This window comes from Uloborus diversus, chromosome 6, assembly GCF_026930045.1.
Source record: "Uloborus diversus isolate 005 chromosome 6, Udiv.v.3.1, whole genome shotgun sequence".
NCBI lineage: Eukaryota > Metazoa > Arthropoda > Arachnida > Araneae > Uloboridae > Uloborus > Uloborus diversus.
The window spans coordinates 42,749,903-42,763,933 of NC_072736.1; the positions used below are offsets into that span (position 1 = coordinate 42,749,903).

Below are 14,031 nucleotides of genomic sequence, written 5' to 3' on the forward strand. Positions count from 1 at the left end.
GTAAAAACGATATCGCTAAAAAAAATTTTTTTTGCAAGATTTTTGATTTTTTGTTTTAATCTTATTGTTTGTTTTTCCTTTTTTTTCTTTTTAAAATATAAAACCTACTGGAGGAGAGGACATATCCGTTTATTTACTTTATTTCTCCTTAAAAAAGTTGTTATTTTTAAGTTTCGCAGTAAATTTTCAAAATGGCGTCCTGCATTTTCAAAATGGTGCCGCGTTGTAGATTGTCCATTTTCACCAGTTAGAAGAGGAAAATGTGTGCTCCAAAATAAATAAAGAGAAGTACAATCGTATTTATAAAACACATAAATAATATTAACAAAAATGGCACCCTTGCGTCTAGAGAAGGTGGAAAGAATACGGCTGAAACCCTTTTTTTCTTCTGCTGGATCTTTTATTTCATTTTTTTTTTTTTTTCGTTTTGTTTTATATTGTTTACCTTTTTTTATTTATTCATTTTTTGACACTCAGGCTTCGATGTTTATAAAATTCTGCATGCATTTGTAAAAACAAAAAAATATTTTGTAGAATCGCAAATGGTTTAGGTTTTACATTCTGTTCAAGTTTTTGGTATTTTGTTGTTTTCTTTATCAAGGAACTAACTCGTGTTTTGGTTGAAAGCTGTGATGTTTCTAGAAGTTTTGAAAGCTGAAAAAAAAAATTATTAATAATAATAATAATATTTTTTATTTATTTATTTTTTTATCGTGATGTGTTTTGCTTAAAAATGAATTAATGCAGATTATAGTTTGCAAAAGATGTGTTAAATAATATCTGGGCAGGGGTGCCCGTTCCCCCCAAGTTCAATCCCCCCTCCAAAATTTTTCCTCAACCCTCTTTTCCTTTTTTATTTTTAGCTCGCTTTTCATTTTATTTATTCTTTTATTATTTTTAATTTATTTATTTTTAATTATTATTTTATAAGAAACGTTCTTTGCTTCACCAATGACATATACACACATACTAAATAAATAAACGTAATAAAATAAATTAAATAATTTAAACTAAAATAAAGTTTGGCTATCATTTTTTGAGATTTGGCTACCATTTTGTGAACATCTGGTAGCCATTGGCTACCAATTCAAAATTTGAGTATTGAGGTATAGCATGTGCTCTACTGTAGGTACTCAGGGGATGAAACACAGTGGAACACTTGGTGGGTGCATGCAGTTTATTTATTTATTTTATTCATAATCCATTGCCAATATTTTGATAAAACAATTAGAACGTGACAGAAACCTTGAAAAATATTCAGTAATATTTGCAAGTACATAACTTTTTCTCTTTTTCATAACAAAAAAGTAAAAAGTGGTCCACTGTGCCCTGATCTCGCTAACATTAGAAATGCTTGGAGGAACAGGTAATTTTCTTGTGAATAGTATTTCTTGATAACATTTAGTTGAGTTACTGCAGCAGGAATTTTTCCAAAAATTTAAATGCATTGCCAACTGTATGCTTTACACAATATTAGTTGTTTCTGCTATGAATTAAAAAATGTTTCAATCTAAGTTTAAGATAAGTTTGTTTCTTAATTTCAATGAGCATTTTCCTCTGCTCACTATTAAAATAATGCAATATTTACTTACCAAATAAGAAATGGACATCCAAAATTTTCTCATTGGTAGTCAAAACAATAACAGGAATACAGTAAAGAAAAATAAAATTTTCTAAAAGAAACGAAAGAAAGGAGATTAATTTCCAAGCATTCAAAATACTAAACATATGAACAAAGAGCAGACAGTATATGGACAAAAACTCAATTCAATTTTCTTCTAACATTTTCCAAAATTATTTTACCTAAGTTTGGAGATAGTTGAATTAGAAATAGAGAACTGCAGCTATTAATGACTGTATGAGGGGAATGTCATAATACCAGGGTTGCCCTATTTTGTCCACCCCGGATAAAAAACCGTCCCGGACAAAATGTCATTTTGTCCGTTTCGTCCATTTTGTCCACTTTATCAGTAAACTGAAAGTTTTGAGTTAAAAATTTGAAGTTTGAAAATAATAAATAATTATACAGATTTTTCCTATTTAAGTAATATTTTAATATAAAAATAGCATAAATATGTATATAAACAATTGATTGTAAAATATTTTAAAAGGGAAAATAAAAAAAGTAAGATCAGTTGAAGTTTATGTAAGTGTGTTGAGAAATCAAATGAGTGTTAAAATAAATTATAATGCATGTAATAGCATTTATAAAGCAAGCACATCAGTTGTAAATTTTAAGATGTTTACCTGTGATATGGAGGTTTATTACCCATAATAAGTGCATTTATAAAATTAAAAAGTAGAAAAAAAAAGTTTTTAAAGGTTTAAGTTCGAAAAATTAAAAATCATATTTAAAAAAAAACTACTTGATATTAATAAAAGAAATGTCAGCATGAAGTGAAATCTGTTCTTGCAATACAAATGTGATGATCAGCAACAGGCTCTGACTAGGCTGTTCCTAGTCAATTTATTAGTCCTAAATGGAGAGTAATGGCCCTTTTAAATCTATCTACCCTCTTGCCTATTATAGCCTCTTCAGGGCTCATAGCAAGTGGAAAAAAATATATAGGAGTTTAACAGGAAAAATATAGGAGTTAGATAGCAAAATAATATAGGAACTTGGTAGCAAAATATATAGGATTTTAAAAGGAAAAATATAGGAGTTTGATAGAAAAACAATAGGAATTTCAAAAACGTATAGCATCTAGTATGTTTGGAGCCTAAAAAAATATAAAAAACAGAGATCCAGTATCAATACAATTCCAGAATTCATGAAATCATAGCAATGAAAAGAGTCAAAGAAGTGAGAGCAAATGAATTTTTGTACCCATGGTTACTTATATTAATCCTGTTTGTTTAAGACAACTTTGATTCAACTAAGCAAAATTGTGTGTGAGGTTTTTTTTTTTTTTTTTTTTTTTAAACGTTGAATTCACTATACAATTTCAGAGAACTTTATTAAATGTTTGGTCAAACATGACATCAAAAGAAGTATACCACCAAATTATCTATTCTCTGATTATTTAAAGAATTTTTTCCCAAAACAGCATGAAAAAGGAATTATAAAATTCAGATTTTAGCTTACGTACTTTGGAAAATACGTCTCTTATTGATTGCTAAAAAGGTAATAATTATTTGGACATTCTTTTTTCAATGTCATAAATCTACCCATAGTCCTCGGTATTGGTACCTCATTGCTTCAATGATAACACTAACGATGAAAAGTTGAAAAGTCCATTCAACTCCATGTTTCTTTCGTCTCGCTGGTTTTGTTCGACATATCAGGAGAAAATCTTTACAAAAAGTGTGCAATACTCTGCTTCCCCATCGTTTCATTATTTACAGAAAAATAAACTAATTTTTCTAAATGAAGGCAAAGAAAAAAAGACTGCTCTAATGCATGACGTTTTTGGGAAATGGTCAGTCTCATAGGCTTGATTCATTTAAGCGGCAAGTTTGATTCAAATTCAAATTCTGCAAATTTTTAATGTTAAAACCAGATTTCATTTCACTTTTGAGGAATTGTTTCATTAAAATGACTGATTCAATTACCTGGCGCTCACTGTAGCGGCATTATCCATAACTTACAGTTAATGTGTGTATTTATATTCACACACATGAATAAAGGGTGAATTTTACCTAATCTGCCAAACGAAAGGGGGTGTTAGAGAGCCTAAGTGGAGCATAGATCCATCTATTATCCTCTCCAATTTGTAACCGTAACGTAGTAGATAGAAAAAAAAATGAGTAAAAAAAAAAAAACATTCTGAGAAGAACGAATTCTGAAATCTTTGGAAAATCTACATAGAAAATAAGTACACATTTGAAAAAAGCAGACAAAATCCTATAAAATGACTTTTTTCACTGAGATAGTAAGAAAAGGAATTGAAAACAAGTTTAAAGTTGAAAGTAAATCTAACTTCCTTGGTAAAACCATCTATTTTATATATTTCATAAAAATAATCAAACAGAAGTTTAGTACAAATGCCAACATTAAAGATGTAAGAATGCACAGTGCAAGGGGGAAAGAAGAAAAATTGATCAAAAGTTTTTGCATTTTTGGGAAGAATTTAACGTCTGATGAAGAAAATATAGGAGTTAGTGAGAGAATATAGGAAATATAGGAGAATATCTGACAAATTTGAAAATATAGCTATAGGAAATATAGGAGATATAGGAGGACTATGAGCCCTGCCTCTTCCGATACACTATTCCGAGTATCCACAACCCTACTAAAGTAGTAATTTTTCTTAATTTGTATGACATTAATATCCATAAAATATGCAGCGTACATAAATATTTTACTATGGGGTGACATCAATAAAAACTCAAAATATAACACTTATAAAATATTTTTAGTCTATAAATCTTTCTTTTGTATGTATATCCTCAAGCATTTCATTTGACCTTCCCATTGAGTTTATTTTCTACTATTGTATATAATAGTCTAATCATGCCCAATAGCTTATTCACATTGTTAAACTTTATTACTTTTAAGTAAATTATGATATAAAATTAGCTGCACCAATGTGTAGTTAAATTTTTTTTTTAGATTTATGAAATTCTAAAGCTAATGATTCTATTTTAATTAAATGATTGATTTATAATAGAAAATGTATTAGAACAATATACTAGTATTATTACACCATAACAATAAATTTATGTATGTATAATCAGTTTATTTTTCATTTTGTCCGGTTTCTTCCGGCATCCCGGAATTTTTACAAAAAAGTGGGCAAAATAGCAACCCTGCATTATACCCAATATGAAAAATCAATCAAAATCATAAGCATTAACACACTGTTTAAAAAAGCCGTGTTTCATTCAGCTACTTTTTATAGCTCTTCACAATAGATAATTATTAGCTTTTGCAATTGAAAATGACGTATACGGTCGCAAAAATCAATCTAAGAATCGTGTTTTAAAATCTGAAATCGAATGTAAAACAGAATATGGTAAAGATGTTTTAGTAACAATTACAAACGCTTAACTTCACAGCGTCTAATAAGGTTTAACTTTAATTATATAGTTAAAATTTCTATCCAACTACAAAAGCAGTCAAAGTATTAATGATCAAAAATACCCCAAAGTCATGTTAAACTTCGTAAAATTCTAACTTTGATTAAAAATATGAAGTCAATGGCTCAAACCTCTTATAACAACACGTGCCTAACCCTAAAATCACATACAAGATTAGTTATAATCATTCATGATAAAAGGAAAAGCCCTCCCTCAAGCTTCTTAAGGACATATTTAGGAAGTCATAACAAAACAATACAAGTTATTTACTACACTTACAAAAATACCCTAAAACTTCAGAAATTCGTCAAATCATTCACTGTACAAACAATTCGATGCTGCGAATAATAACAACATTAAAGGTAAAATTAAATAAAAATGATAAAAGAAAATAGCTTTGGTGTGTTGTTCTTAATCAAAAATACAAAATGAAATAATTGTACTGGCAAAGAATACAGTTTATACTAAGAATTGTAAATAAAAACATACCATCTCACATCGCAAAACACGCACTTACCCGGAAATTGTTGCCAAACAATAACGTCATGTCCTGAAATCCGTTGCCAAATTGAAAACATGTATCTCTGATTTAATATTATATTTCGTGTGGCTTCATAGATAGAGCTATTCCTGAAAAGAAAGCAGGGATAAATTCAACATAAAATACTGTTAAGATGCAAAAAATCAATCATCAGTAGTAGAGAGAGACATCAAATACAGTACTGCGTGTACAGTCTCTATCTATTCTCATCTAAGCTAGAGCTTTAAAGCAGTGTACATAGTTGCCATTATTATAGTTTACTGAACTTGAGTCCCTAGAGCGACTCTCGTACATACACATTTAGAATATAAAAAAAGAATGGAAAACAAGGAGTACATGCGAATGAAGCTATAGGTTTAGATAGGTACGGCGCGGGAAATGCCACCTTCAGTTATGGTAAAGGAATGAAAGTCCATTTATGAAGCTAATAATGAACAGCTAATAACGAAACCGATACTTACACGACCCGCTCTTCACTTCCAATAAATCTCGCGTTGAAGGGGAGGAGTTTGCGTTAGCTTTGAGATACGATACTCTTGAAAAATTCTAGTTACATTCATTTCGAGTAAATTAAATAGTAAGTTGTAGCGCGAACTCACTGTTCTACTACTACAGAGTTCCACTACTACAGAGGCGTAGCTAGACCCGACTTTCGGGGGGGGGGGGGCTTTCTTCTTTTATATATATATATATATATATAATAAAAGTGAAAAATATTGAAAAGACCATACCAAGAGCCCATAGATGTGCAACGCAGCAAAACTAAAAAGCCAAGTAAATATATATATATATATATATGTGTGTGTGTGTGTGTGTGTGTGTGTGTGTGAGTTTGTGTGTAAATTTTTTTAGTATTAAAAAAAATAAGAGGGAGGTGAATCTTACATACTTTGGACTGGCGTGCCCCAATTCCGATACTTGTGTCAAACAAAACAAAAGCAAAGAATTTTTTATTTTTTTAATGTTATGGAAAATTCCACTTTTTTTCTTTTCCCTCCATTTAATTTAAAGTGAAATTTTCTAGCAACGTCTTGTCAAAACCAGTCTATCCAAATCAGGGGGAAATCAAATATCTGATGAGCGTGTTCCGTTCATTTCAGTGTGACTGCTTAATTTAGAGGCTAACACACATCTACAAAAGCTGGCATCCCTAAAAGCTAATAGATACTTCCATTTCCGCCTGTAAACTGGATGTTTGACTTTCAATCTCATCGGTGGTCAGACTATAAAGATATTATATTTATGAAGATATATCTATAAAGATATTTATTTTTAATTTTATTAGCTGCTTTAGAATTTACATAAATATCTATTTGAGAGAGCAACAGCAATTTTCGGGTATTATAAACAGTAGTCTTTTATTTTCTACTTTTTAATCCGAACCAAGCTAATAGAAATAATCTAGATTCATCTCGTTTTTAAACATTTTATTCATGTAATGCTATGCAGTTTTTCTTTTGAATTAAAATAAAATTACCTTCAGAAGGGTCCGATGAGACTAACGCTGTTTTGCAGACTGTACTTCGTTTTCTTCAGACGACGTTAACTTTCTCTTTTTAGAGCAATCCTTTTCGTCATTTTAATTTTTTTCTTTGAGTTGAAAAAAGCTTGTTATCGGTCTTGTTCGTTTCATTATGCAGCAACTTTCACTTAGAATGTACTACTTTAAACAGACTGTACGTTTCCAAAAGAATACGCAGTAAATACTGGCTGAAGAATCAATGTGATTGCAATGGATACTCTGGTTAGCAAAGGTTGTTTTGACTATGACCTATGACACACACGAGATCAGACCAACAAAAACCTCTATCGTCTCGAATTCCGGTTATGCTATCATTTTCGGATTCGAAGCCCAATGATCTTCAAAGCAGCAAACAAAAACATGTTCTTCAACTCAGAAACAGAGGAATTGTCTTCAAGAGCTGAGGAGGCAGTAAATGCGTTCCACGAATAGTCTTTCCAGGAAGATTAACCAAAGGACAGTCGTTTCGCGCACTTTCTTGGAAGAAGAGTCAAGGGGTGAAATTCACAGGTTTGGCATGTTAAGATGAACATTAAAGTTCATGGTTAAAGGTCATTCAAGTTAAAAGCCATTTCGCTCTGTTATCTGGATTAGTACTGTTCTTTGGTTGCTCTCTTTCTTAAAATTGTGATTCCTTAGAAAACCGAAATGATAGGAGTGAAAAGAAAGTATAAGTTTTTTTTTCAAGTGATGAAAAAAGGAAAATCGTAGACTACTGGCCAAGTTAGATTTGCTGCAATTGCTAACCTCAAGAGGATAAATAATGAATTCAAAAAAAAAAAAAAAACAGGGACAAAAAAGCAATAAAAGACTTTTCTTGAAAAAGATATGCTTAAAGTTTCTTTTACTGTCAAAATGATTCCTTAAACTCACAATAAAGCACTTAATAATGTAATAATAGAATAAATACCTAACAAAACTAATAAAGAGGAATTTTAATCAAGAGCCCATATTGTCTTTAGCATCGATTTCAAATTTTCACCATCATCTTTCAAATTTCTATAAAAAGTTTCTTAAAGCCTCCATAATTCAAAACCTCTTTATCTCGATTTTTTTTAATGTGAAATTCGAAATATACAGATTCGACTGTATGCAATATTCCCACTGCGCGACTCATAAAATTAAACATATTTAACAATTTGCAGAATTTATGACAAAGAAAGGCTGCCTATACGTGGATTTAACAAACAATCTCATTTCTAAAGCGAAGTGTCAAATTTCACTCAATTATCAAAAAATTGTCGCAGCAGAGGGAGGCGTCTTTATACTTGAGGGTCACTCATGGAGCAGATTTTCAATGGCATTGGGGGGGGGGGGAGCAAAGTGAATTTTTGACCTTTGTTACACAGAAAAAAGTCGTAGTGATTTTTTTCCTTTTTCTTCTTTTTTTCTTTCTCTTCCCTCTTCTTTTTCTCTTTTTTTTTTGAGACTAACGTTTCGGGGGGGGGTTGTCCCCAAAACCCCCCTCTTAGCTACGCCCCTGGTATACTATTTTCCAGTTTTTTGAACTTCCACAATGACACTCCTCATGTTTGAGAACGAAAAAACTAATTATTTTCATTTATTTTACAGGGGTGCCGATCCCCACCAAGTTCAATAGCGCTAATCCCCCCTCTCTTCTTTTCTCAACACCTCCCCCTCCCTTTTTTAGCTCTCTTTTTTAATTTGATTACCTTTTTTTTTTAATATTTTTTTTTATAAGGTAACTAATAAAGTTCTTGCCGTTTTTACTTTGCCATTGAAATTAGTGATCATCTTTATATATAAAAATCTTCTGTGCAGACCTTTGTCACCATAAGGCTTTTAAACGGCTGGACCGATTTTGATCAATTTTTTTGTGTGTAATTAAGTTGTGGCAAGCATGGTTTCGAAGCGCGATGGATCGAATCGAAAACGTTTTTCTTAATTAATTAATTAATTTAAACATTGGATGGTTATATCTCCCAAATGATGAATATTTATTTTAACCTATTGTTGAGCGAGAATTGAAATAAATATTTAACCCGTTGCCAAAGGATAATAAGAAAGCCAGCTCTGCTTTTTATAATGAAATTTCCTACTGTGATATGTCAATTGAGGATAGATAAAACATAGAGAGAGTGAAGCCTTCATTTCTTGAAAGCAACGATTTTAGGTCCCGTAATATATTTTAAAGTAAAGTACTGGAAGGTTCACGCAAAACGTGCGTTCTGTCGTCGTAGTTGAACCATGTGACCGGATCGGTGGTTTAGGATTTCCTAACCAAATGAACAGAAAGTATCGTACCTAGCAACATTTGTTTCTCGACTGAAATCCATCTGAGTTTTGACACCAATGTCAAGACTACTTTAAGGATTATCTAACTAATTAGTACATTATTAAAGGAAAAGATGATGGAATTTAAAGACGAAACAAATTTTCATTTCGTCCAGATAAATTACAACAGGGTAGTTCTGTACACAAAAGATCAGAACAGTGGAAGATCTTTATCTTGGTGGAAAGAACAAATTAGGCAATATATGAAGCTTTAAAAGTTTTCGTTCAAAAGATCGGACCGCTAATCAGTCGGAGTTAGTGTCGCTCACTGATCGGCTATATTACAGTAACGTGGTGGCTTGGCGACTTTGGCTATAAACAATAGAGTTGCGTGATCATTTGTTTACATTTTAAAGCGACTTTTGAAGTAATTTATTGTATTTTTTTGTTTATTTGGCGAAATATTTCAAATTGCAAAGAATTGTTTTTCGTTTTTAAAGAGTGTTTAGTCATTTTAGTTGAAGAATGTGTTTACTTTACATCGGGGGGGGGGGCGATTGATTTCCGCTTTTGCAGGGAACTGTTTTTACCTTTATCAGTTTTTTAAACGATATCCTTTCGATTGTTTTATTCTTTTTCATATGGGGGATGTTGCAGCGGGATTTCCCATTTCTTCTAGATGCGTAGTCAGTTTTTTACACTTAATATATGAGGACTTTTTCATCCTTTGAGTAGTGTTGAAGGAACAAACCATCAAGTACGGGAGAAAAAATAGTTAATAAAACAACTGCTCATTGGGCATTAGATAAATCAAGTTGCAATAAATATACGCATTCTGACACCAAGTAGCTTAAAACATTTTCTTTTTACTTTTTTTTTCAACAAAACGATTGAAACGCTTGATGGTTTATTGAAATTTTTTAACTTTTCAATTTACAAAGTTTGAACAGAACAACGTCTGTCGGGCCCTCTAGTATGGTATAGAAAATAATGTGTTAAAACGTGGTTTAAGCAGCTGTCAGGTATGCAAATTAGTGTATCACGTGTTTTAAACACCTATCGGGCGAGGTCAGCGCTAACGGGGCCCATACTTTGATATTTGAAGGAGGAGAGAACAGAAATATATATGAAACAAGCGCATGTAAATCCCCAATAATTGCTCGGCATTTTGAAGAGTATAGGGGAGGGGGGAGTGGAGGGACATTAGGCACTTTTAAATTTTAGTCCCTACTTTTCAACCAATATTTTATAATTCAAACTATACCACATTATATTAAAAACTCAATTCAAATGAATTTCGGTGCAATGAATCTTCAAAAAAAGAACTAAGTTTTGAGTAAGCTAAGAAAATCACTACATTTTTCTTATATTTTTAGTGTTTTGAAAATTAAACTATTTACTTTGGAGTAAACAAGTGTCATATTCAATTTAAACAAGGTAACGAACGTATCACACGTTACTTTTGTGTTTTATAAAAATTACCCGTTAAAGTTTTAACAGATTTCACATACCCCTTAACATTCTAGGTCTCTCGAAAGAGGTTTTTTTTCTGCGTCAGATTAAGCTTGCGCTAATTTTCTCAATTAATTGGAACAGTAGGTATAAGGGTTTCTATTTTAGAGAGTGTCCTAGGCTGAACTCAGTTCAAGCATGGAACTAAAGCGCAAAATGTTACTAGAGACCATAAATTTAAAATCTACTTTTCAAACGTGCAAAGCTGTCTTTTTGCAATGCTCAGGAGCGCACTCGCACCTATAGCTGTGCAAGCTGGTACAAGTTAGTTTAGAAATCGGGAAAGGGGTGCCCTTCAAATCGTTCCTTTGTTTTATTTTATTTTTCAAAATTACATGCGCACTTCCATCAGTTGTGAGAGCGGCATTTTAACATTGTTCTTATTCCAAGGGTGGGGGATTTTCGTTTTGATCTAATCGTAACGAGTATTCTAATCTGATTCTTCCTAATAAACGATATCAGTGTTTGCGAACCAAGTAAGATTGCGAAGCAATATTTGGGGATTGGTGAGCGTCAACGAGCAGGGGGCGGAGCCCCCTCATATATAAAAAGAACGCTCATAATATCAAGTGCTGATTTTTTTTTTTTTTTTGATAAATGGATGAAGTATGATCTTTGAATGGATCAATGCAAGGAATCCAATTTTAATGAATTGGTTCACAAATGCCTTTTGTACAGTTTTTAGATCATTTCATTTATTTTTTGAGGCGGCGAATGACAAAGGACTTTTTAATCGCCAAATTCTTTTCCACTTAATCGCTTTTGGTAGATGGCTACGGATACTTTTTAATTTTAGCAGTGCACTAGATGTAGTGGGTCGTAATTAGAACTACCAAAGTTTTGGACACTACGGTAAAGACAATTGGTTTTACCCTCCTCTCCGAAACCCTTGAGTCGAAAAGTCTCCAAAACTATGATTTTTGTGAAATAGTATTTTGTGAGAATACGTGGAAAAACAGAATGAAATATGGTAATATTTTATGTTAAAATTCAATTGAATGTGAACATTAAGGCATATATTTAAACGCGTATTAAAACTTATACTGTTGATTCTACTCTGGTTACACAGAAGTTGCAAATTCTTTTTTAAAAAGTAGTACATATGAACTAATTTTTTTTTTTTTTTTAACAATAGCAAAACTTCCTACACATTTAAATGAATGTGTGAAAATGAGGGTAAGGGTGTTCAAAGTGTAGTGCAATAATTAACTTAAATGCAACAAATGATAATGTTTCATTCGAAAAAAGAAAATACGTATTTGAGACTCTTTTACAGCTTTTGAGTAGTTTCACTTCTCCTGCTATAGTAAGGAAATGACTATGGTGCTATTACATGGTCTGAAATTGAATTCCTACCAGTCTATTCTAGGAAAAGGCTGATAATGTCTTCTAAAATTTATCAACCCACAGTATATTTATTGTTTATTTTACTTACAGAATGCATTATATTGAAAACATAAGTTAGAAATAGAAATTGCGCTAGATCATCAATTTATTAAATTCTTCCATCTATGATTGAAAAGAATTTGTTTAGCACATCGTGAAAAATATTTTTCAAAAACCATTTAAAAAAAAACCCTTCTTTTTTGTTTCTAATTATTACACATTTAATAACATTCCTTTGAATTATAAATAGAATTGAAATTAGTAGCTTTGACAGTGTTACAAATTTATTTTCATAACACTGCTAAGTCTTACGTATTTATATAATAGAGTTATTGGCAATTTTTTAGGTAAAATATTTTTTAAAATAAACATTTTAGAGAAAAATATTCATTATTAACAACTACTTCGTATTTATATTTGTTCATTACTATATTACTAATATTGCAGTAAATATGAGTTGATTAGTTTAGACCCCATTTGCATAGCTTTGGACAGTTTAAGAAATTTTCGAAGGGTAAAAACCACCTGTCTTGTCCAAAACTAGTTTCGAACGCCAAAAACTCCACCCCTGCGCGATTTGAAAGTTTGAGATTATTTACTCTAAAAATAAATAAATAAACTCTGTAAATCGTTTTTCACTGCTAGCATAGCCTTCATGTAGAGAAACAACCAGGCTTTCTGTTCGTTCCTGCTACGATATTTTGAAAATTTTCAATTAATTACTGTACATTTTCAGAAGCACTTTGCAAATATTACAATCTTTTATGATCTTCTTTGTACCTATGAGAATGAGAATAGTAACAATAAACATAGTAAATTATCCTAATTGCGCTAAAAAATAAATTAATTAATTTAAAAAAAACATCTATTACGTCAATTGCTATCTGTTGGGGAAAACTTCAGCTCTTTTCACATTCAACCATGTTACTCTTTTTAAAAATTTTGAAACGATTATATAAAGAGAAGAAAGAACTGGATTCGTGAAAATTTTTGAATTTCTACTCGATGGGTTAACACGTTTTGAAGGGTATGGAATTCATTTTGACTATCTTCGAAGAATGTCTGTGTCTCAGTGTGACAATTTTATGCAATCACTAATAGCTACGCGTACAGAATGAAATCGAACGAAATTTAGTAACTAGACCAATGTATTAGTGATTTCGTAGTGAATTGGAGCTAATTAGTTCTTGGGAAGAATTTCTTAAAAGAGCTTCGAGCATTCGAACGTTCTCATTGTAAGCTTAAGAGAGTCATTTTTTTTTTTAAAGCTGGACACTTTTGATAGTTGATGTGTTCAATTTTCGTAAAAATTTCGGGATGTGTTAGTGGTACTATGATAAGAAAAAGTAAAGTTTTTTTTTCTCTAAAAAACTGGTTTGTTTTTCCTTGAGTAGGGGTCAAAGTTTAAGGTCTTAAAAAAAAGAGTGAAATATATTATTGCTTTGCTTCAAAAGCAATGAGTGAACCAAGCCAATTCTTTCAAATATGGATACTACTTGATACTAGAGGTGGGCAATGTCATTCTTTTGAAAGATACGTTCATCAGAGGATCGTTCGTTCTTTTGATCCGTTCATTTAACTCGTTCATTTGAACGACTTCGTTCATTAAAAAAAGTTGCAGGTGATCTCTTGCAAGACATACAAACGTACATACGAAATGTTTCTTTAAATAAGTAATATTCTTTGTAGGAAAAATAACTGAAATCACCTAAAAGTAAGAAAATATGCCGATGTAAAATGAATCAAAAAAGCTTCCTTCAGGTTCAGGTGTATAAAGCAATTATAGTTCATTTTGTAAAATGCCGAATTGTAAGAT

The 14,031-nt window shown here is 31.4% G+C and overlaps 1 protein-coding gene across 1 annotated transcript in view; it reads right to left on the reverse strand.

Moving 5' to 3' along the window:
- The window catches only part of LOC129224365 (forkhead box protein N3-like), a 73,971-nt gene extending 68,438 nt beyond the window's left edge, over nt 1–5,533 (reverse strand). The window contains 2 exon segments of the mRNA XM_054858807.1: nt 1,593–1,673; nt 5,509–5,533. The gene's annotated coding sequence lies outside the window, so the exon portion shown is untranslated.
- Nucleotides 5,534–14,031: the final 8,498 nt, after the last annotated feature.